This window comes from Sparus aurata, chromosome 3, assembly GCF_900880675.1.
Source record: "Sparus aurata chromosome 3, fSpaAur1.1, whole genome shotgun sequence".
NCBI classification, from domain to species: Eukaryota; Metazoa; Chordata; class Actinopteri; order Spariformes; family Sparidae; genus Sparus; species Sparus aurata.
In genome coordinates, this window is record NC_044189.1 from 23,582,674 (window position 1) to 23,591,389 (window position 8,716).

Here is an 8,716-nt window from a genome sequence, read left to right on the forward strand (position 1 = left end):
GCGGGGTTTCGGAAAGGCGGGGTGTAACCCACCTCTAGCTGTTGAAATCAAGAGGCATTAGCAGAGTCAAACGTGGAGGAGTGACTTCTCTTGCTTTGCATTATTGCATTATTCCTCTTTGATCTCAGACGTGCATATCATGAGTCCAAGACATTAATAATGCCATTTTTTGCACTGATGATTACTCATAGTAACAGGTAGAAAAAAAGTTAGAGCTATATTAGTTTCATGGTGAAAATAAATGGTATATCAAACATAAATAGGAAAACAGTAGGTGTATAGTGCTGTGATCCCTCAGTGACTTAAATGTGCAATTTGTACAAATTGTTGTTAAAAACATTACACAATGAATATAAGCAGAATGCGAAGAAATAGCAGTTTTTGTTACGTCAAAGACGTCTGCGTATTGTGTTGCAGATGTGTCTACTGAAGATAGCATGCTAACCAGTTAGCTTCAGTTTGTCTGGTCTTGTCATATCTCTCCAGGCTTATCTTAGTTAATTGTGTTATCTTTAACTTTCTTACAATGATCAAATGATTTACTGTTGCACGTTCACAGCGTCCTGATAGTGGCTGTCGAAAACTCACAGCGACTCAGCACTTTTCACTCACCCCTGCACACACAGAGTGCTGGCACAGTCACTCAAATTAAACAATCAACTCTCCACTGAAAGTTAAAAAAAGAAAAATATCCCAGTGGTAAGTCAAAATTATGAGATAGGAAGTGTGCATGCACTGCAGGAGCGTGCTGTCTTCAGAGGTGCCTTCATCATTATTGCCATCACTGCCAGAGTTAAACATGAATAAGGTAGCAAACTACTAGAGCCTAGGGGACTACTGGTAATGTTACATTGAATTATGAAGTATTTTACTCAGTCCACCGTTGACAAAATCTCTTAACTGTGTACTTGTACTGTTGTGAAGCAGGCTAACCTTCATGCCAATATTGAAAACAGTGCTGGGACATCTGCGGCGAGTTGCTTAATGTTACTCAAAGGCGGGAACATCAGCCTCCACATAGCTCTTTAATCAAGAGTTGGTAAGTGTTATCACGCCTATAATATCAACCTATAGTCATCCTGGCATACATGTACGACGTGTCGTGAACACCTACAGTATGTTGAAAAGTCTACAGATAATGTAACACGTTTTATATGTTTCAGTTTATGACACTGCAGCACAAATATTCTTAGAGCCCAGGTTGTCCTGAAAAAAACTTTGTTATAACCTGACTGTGCACTACAGGATGGCACTGCAGAAATGTGAGATGTACTGTAGGCTGTTGCTGTTGAATAGAAGAAGAGTGAATAAACTGGGCAAGACGGAAGAAGCTCTCTCCAGCTAATTATTTCTACAAGTAATACTGAACACCACAAGTATCTGCCATCCTATGGTGATCGTCTGGCTGTTTTTTTAGATACTGCAGGTGAAAGAAAAGAAGCCAGCAGTTGCAAGTCAAAGATCTTTGAGCAGCTCAGAGGAAAGCTCTCAAGAAACAAAGGTGATCATGTGTCTGAGAGATAGCATCAAACTCAAAAGAGCGCTCAGAAGAATCACAGAAAAATGTAGTTGGGATGGATGCATTTCAGAGAGGGGGAATTTGTGCAGGTGCGCACCAAAAAGGGTGGGGGAACCAAAAAACAAAAACAGAACTTGATTGAGAAGGCTGTGCAGTTATTTTTTCCAGATGAGAAAAATGCAGAGGGGAGCTTTGCTGATTTTGGAGTTATATGAAAAGACACTTCTCTTACGTTTCTATTTAACAACCAAGAACAGAGACAATACCAGTGTATTAAATCTGGAGGAAGACAATAGTGATGCAACTGCACAAGAAGGTGAAAAGACACATGACAGACCTGATACCTATTGCTACTCTCCAGACACTTCTGCAACAGACGCTGAGGAGATAAGTACTTCAGATGGCGTTTTTGCTGGAAGCAGAACAGTATTTGCAAATGTAAGCATTGCAAGTGTTTCCCTTCTATACACCACCGTCGACAAAACTGATGCATCTAGTTTGCCAGAACATGAAACGTTATTTCATGTTGCTGCATTAGAGCAGTCGTTCCCAACCTTTTTCCTTGAGGCTCCTTGCCTGTGTCCAAAAGAAGCCAGGACCCCCAACCCCAACCCGCATACACTAACACAGGGGTCCCCAACCACCGGGCCTGGGTCGTTTTGTACCAGGCCGCAGAGAAAGAATAAATACGTTATTTTAGTTCCGTTATATTGACAATCATACTCGGAAAGTTTTATTTTGAAAAACGGATTCTCTTTAATAACAATTTCCGTCTGTTCCTGTTGGCGCGCTTGACACATACCTGTTTCAGAGACGGTATACCTTAAAAAAAAAACCTTACACTAGCAAAAATGAGTGTAAACAAAGAGCATCTTTAGCTCTTCGGAGAGCTACTTTGCAAAGAAAAAAGGAATTATGATTAGACGGAAGAAGAGGGAGATGGACAACTGTATTCAAGTTGGCTGATAAAGTGGCTGAACTGCAGCTGCGGGGACGGCGAGTGGACAGCTGCTGGAGACTGCATGTTACCTTAGTAAGTTATGGAGCAGAAAGGAACACACTTCTGATCTAGTTCATTGTTTAACAGCTGCCTGAGCTCAATATACAGGTTAACTGTTTCAAACACATCATTTGTTATTGTCAGATTATACTCTGACATCAGGTCAACACAGGTATGGAACACATCTTCATCACATGGAGACGTGCAAGCAATCTCTGCCTCCATACAGGTGTGGGACAGCATGCAATATGGAGGGACGTCCTTGGGGTGATCGTGAGTTGTGGACTTGACAGACTCTGTGGTTGTTCCAAGTCAATACAACCTCATTCAGTTCTTCTTAGGAGGCACATAATATAGAGTGTTCATAAATATTAGGCACTGGTGACTACTGTCTAAGTCAAGTAGTTCTGACCAAGAGATTTGTCTTCTGGTCATAATATGGTGGGTTGGCACACTAATATTAATACCTGCAAAACGTAATTTGCAGCAGTGCAATGAATGTTTTATTCTTACAGCTACCAATATGAAGTGGAAGAACCTTAAATGTAAAGGGGCTGTTACACTATTATGCCATGCCATTCATTACACTGGTACATTCTTAAATGATGCCTACTTATTTGATACAGAGCTATTGGAATACCACAACCCACATTATTTTAGCAGACCAAAAACCATGACTTCACTTTTAATCTTTCTCTGCACAAACACAGGCAGTTACTTTTTTACACATGATCATTTGTGGCTCTTAAGAATATTATTGAGCCATTCTTTATCTCATAGTGTGTGAACTACTGTACCTGCATTGTTTGAAGAAAGCAGAACTGTATCAAGGACTTGTCCAGAAGTTGTCTGAGAAGTAGCCATCTTCTCTCAGTTTGTCAAATAGGTCTATTCAAAACTGGACACACTTACTTCGCAAAATCAGCCACCATAGTTCAGTTCGCTGGTTTCCAGTGCTTGGACCAAAGATTACACTGTCTGTTTCAGCTTGGTTCGCAGGAAAATGCAAAAACCGCTGCATTTCAGCCATATGGCCATTTTCTGCTCCTAAATCCAGTCTGAGTCTGAGAGGCTGTCCACACGGAAACGCTTTTCTGTATAAACGCAAGTTTTGCATTGTTTTGGCCGATCGTCCACATGGATCCTGTAAACGCAGCGCCTGATAACGCACTTTTAAACTGGGTCTCAGGGTGGAAAAATCCGAAAACGCCGCCTTTGCGTTTTTGTGTGGGCGGCGAACCCGCATACTTTCCGTATCGATGGCGCATTCGAAGTGCGTTCATGCTGCAGAAGATATTGAGCCTTTCTTGCAACTTACTCGCATTGTAGTTGAGTGTGAGTTGCAGCAGCAGTTCGACCTCATTAACGGTCCACACAAACGATTCTGGTTTCCTTGCACTAGCCATTTTCGTCCTCTTCTTGTTGTGTTTGGTTTCTCCGTCTACTGTCTGTTTGTTTACAGCGCACAACCTTTATGCGCATGCTCCGTCTCTTCTTCTCCATTTTTGGTCAATTTCAAGCGCCACCTATGGGCCTGGAATATGAACTACAGCGTTTTGAGACGTTTTCAGTGGATCTGTTTGGATGCAAATGTTCTTGAAACGATGCCAAGGAAGACGGGGTAAAAAAGATTGTTTTGGTACATGTGGACATGGCCTGACAGGGCACCCATCCGCATTGATCACAGCATCCATAAAGTAGCCAGTGATGATCTTTGGGTCACTGTTTGTTTTATAAGCTTCAAGCCATATCATCTTTCTGGAAAAACCATCAATGCGCCCACTGATTGCAATTCCAAATGGCTTAAGCTTGTCATAGCCATCAATGTGCCATACATAGTTTGGACCACAGCTGACACACATCTTCGCAGTCTGTTTCTTGACCTCAGATCAACACCTTCACCATCCAATAGCTGTAGCAATATTTGAACTGTTTCTCGGTCAGTCACAATTCCATGTAACCAACATTTTTGGTGCATCCACTGGTAACCATGACACTGACCAGATGTTTCTACAGTAGTTGCTGTTCAATAAAGGTTGCCACCTCAGCCACATTTTATTCTTTCTCCATTCTTTCTCGTGCTTAGAATCCTTTCAAGGGTGCGTTTGCTTAGTACAATCCCATGTGACTCATCAAACAAATTAAGTATTTCATCTGTTAAAGCCACATTTAAAGGAGTCATCAATGTACTCACAATCCATTTCCGTGTCAAGTTGATTAAGAGAAATCATGTTCAAGAGTTGCTACTTAATCTGTTGTGAGAAAGTATCTCGTAATTTGATGATTCGATTTCTTTTTTTTTTTAGTGGCGGAAACAGGCTTCCATTGAAAGTAATAGACACCACCTATGTAATGGATGCCTACACTCGAGAGTGACATTGAAGGCGGCTCTGAGTTAAAAAATTGATTCATGGATTGTTCACACGCAATTTGCACTATTTGTTCCTCTTTCTGCGAGTCTGTCCCTGCACTCTGGATAACACTTCAGTTGAGTAATCCATATGTGTGGCAATGAACCACTTTTCTGTCATGTATTTGATACAGTTTTCAGTCCCTGTCTTGCCTCATTTTGGAGTGCTGCTGTGCTCAAAAGGACAACTTGCAACAAAGAAAGCTTCAGTAATCATATGAAAACCATGTGGGTGGTGCTGCTGAACCCTGTTCCCTCCTGCGAAACATTCAACTGCTGACCAAGACTATTTTAGGTTTCAGAAAAGTTTGCCCAATGAAAATGTATGCAATAATTTCTCCACATTTCAAGGACAAGGCAAACTGTAGTGCTTTTTGTTTTTTGGGGTGAGTGGACTGTTCACATTCCACTTGTAGGAGACACTGCTCACACACTACTTTGATATATATATGATAATTAATCACTGGTAATTAATTTTACACTCGTAAATGGGGCACCATCTCCGTATTTAGTTCTTGGAATAATAATTTAATCAATTTATTCAGTCTCAATATTCTGAAGTAGTGACTTCTTTACACGTATCCATTGGTTCTCCACATTGAAATGAAGTTCCAGACAAAGACAAATGATTATTTATGTTTATTGATTAAATAATTTGGGGTAAAATAAATGAAAAGACAATTTTAGATGAACAACAGATAACAGAAAAAGGTAAAGACTGTAATAAGCAAAGTAATGAAGTTATGTGACCGTCGGTAGATGTTAAAGTTAAAGGGTCGGATTTTTATATATTAAATATTACGGGAGTAATTTTTAATACTAACGAGACCCTAATCTCAATTCTCATAAGATAGAAGTCAGAACTTAGACAGAAGTCAGAACCTAGACAGAAGTCAGAACTTTAGACACCACTCATTCTCACGTGTGTGGATCCAGCTGCATGAAGATGTTCAGCCTGTTTTGTCTGGGAGTCAGGAGGCACTGAAGTTTGGTGTCCTTGAGAGTTCTGGGTTGGACTACGGCAAGGCGCGTCAGTCCAGTAGCCAGAGGGAACGCCGGTACTCTGTTGAGGAACTCTTGGTCCGAAGGCCCAGCAGGGTTTCTGCCTTGGGAGCGCTGGCGGCAGAGTCGGTCTCGGCTGGGAGCACACAAAGTCTCTTTTGTTGGAGACTCCTTGCAAGGCTTCTGAAGCAGACACTGACTGCAACGTTCTTCATCAAATGATCACAGTCTTGAAAAAGACTTTTTCTTTGTTGTTTCAAGTAGTGGTTCTTAAGTTCTGATTCTGAAACTAATTCAACTTCTTCTGGATCAGGCGTGGATACTTTAACAGTATATTAAAATCAAAAATCAAAAAGAAAATAATTTGTTCTATTAAAAACTTGGATAAAAGTAAAACACTTAAAGTAGGGATTCAATTCGCTTGTCTTAGAGCTTGTTGCAAAATAAAAGTAAAGATTACTTTTAAAAAGAAAAGAAAAGAAAGAGAAAAGAGAAGAGAAGTGGGAGAAGTAAAGAGAAGAAGTCAGCAGAAGAAGCAGGGAGAGGAGAGAGAGGCGAAGAAGGGCAGAGTGTCTGTTTTATGACCTGCAGCAGATGGACCACAAGGGGTGGGGGCAGAGTGTCCCTCCTTCTGTGATCTGAGTTTAGGCTCCCAAAAGTTTAATCTAACTACACTATTGTATTTAATGTTTTTAAATCACGTTTTAACCTTCCTAAACTTCACCATCTTAAAAGTCGAATTTTTGCCTTTGTGAAAAGATGCAACATGACAATGATAACTTATCATTCAAAAGAATTATAACCTGATTAAGACATGAAGCACTAAATACAACATAAAATAATAAAGTATGCAATACACAGTAGGACCAAGGACTTGTACTTATTCCTTGTAGTTCTATCTTAACAAAACATATCAAACATTTAACTGGTAAATAACACGAGTGTTACACAAGGAATAATGATCTGCAAGTCTCCTCCATCACCAAGGGGAGGGGCTAGTTTCTGTTGACCTCAAACTCGTTAAGTAATAAACTTCATTTGGGCTTGACAGTAACATGGAAAAGATCTATTGCATGACCTTCTTATGCTATTTTGGAATCTGCTAAAATTCAGAAATTGAGATTGTAGTTCATTAGTTATTTAGGACGTATTTGAATTTGGGTGAGGATAGAGACTGCAGTGGGATTGGAATGTCAAACCCAGGAACAACAAAGGTTGTAAATAAAAGTTGGACATGTGAGGTAGAAGAACACACAGATTAGGTTTCCCATCAAGCCTTCCCCCACTGGAGAATGTTCCAGAGGGAGAGAGATGTAGATTAGTAAGACACCTTGAATCACAACATCTGTGTTAGAAACCAGTTCTCCTTTCTTCTGATGTGGAGAAAGAAGACTCTATCGTGCTTGACCTCGTTTGACCTGAGGAAAAGGGGTTCATCTACTTTGGAGGGGAGAAAAAAGACCAGATGTGCTTAGTCGCTGTAAATTACTAAAAGAAGGTCTCTGGTGATCTGTTTATAGCAAGAAAAACAACATTCTCCTCCCCCCTCCGTGGAGGGGAGAAGATCTGCCAGGTCAGGAGGTGGGGGGACTTTCAGTCCCATATGCTGGAAAAAGGAGTCGATTTGGGTTAAAGGTAATCATGGCCGAAATGAGACCACTTTAAGATGCAGAGACAAAGGCTTGTGTTCCTACACACTTCTTCCCGCCTCGTGGCTCAATTGTTGAAAAACGCGCGCTAAAGTGCCCTCCTGGGAGCCAAAACATGTGCTAAAGTGCCCTCTTGGTTGGCAAAACACATGCCTTCTGTGAAGGTGTAAGGTGCATCTTTGCTTGAACAAGGACCAAAACTGTTTTTGTGTCGACCACAAAGTGAAAAAAATAGGCTGTGAAAAGTTTTATGTATGAAAAAACAATGAGAGAAACTGCCTAAGATGTTCTATATTTTCAAAATGTTATTTGCACAATTTGATTTGTATCTAAAATCACCATTGTTGTAAGCAAAAAGCTGCCAAAAATGCCCAATGTATCGAATGTGATACAAAAAATATCTCATAATTGAAATAATTCCATAATTGGAATTTTCTGACAATGTTTTGATGTGTCAGGCTTTACAGGGCTTAGTCTCCACTGATAATGTTAGTTTATCTTTCTAATATTTCAAACACAAATTCAGACCATGTCTTACAAATCGCCCGTTTAACTTTACTGATTGGAATGTTGAATAAGAGATAATCTAGACTGATCATTATGTCCTATTGTGAGTGGGGATGCAACATTGCTGAGAGGCATGAAACTGGCAAATAATCCGCAGACATAATGGTTTCATTGGCTTTGAACCCACCACGTGGGACTAAATTGTGCAGTAATGTTCAAATAAACTTTTTTGGTAACCCAGACTTTGATTTGTACAATGATTTGACTTCTGTCAGTCAAACCAGATCTGCAGGTTCAAAGAGCAGCATGGCGACATACCAAAGGAGGTGAACAGCAGCAGTGGTTTCTTGGAGGTGAGTGACCTCTGCTGTCAAAACTGTGAGGTGCAGAAATTAAGTTGGACGTTTTCTCCTCATCACTTTTGTATATGTTAAAAAATAAATAAATAAATAAAGGCTTCAAAGACTTTCTATGAAAGACCATGATGCTTATAGTCAAATGTATTGGTGTGGAAACAGCTAATACCAGTGCTCCCTGTTGCATTCACCTCTGTTAAACAGATTCCAGTCAGAAATGAGCTTAAAGGGGGCTCAGTGGATTCTTTACTTCAAATGAATACAGAATGCAAC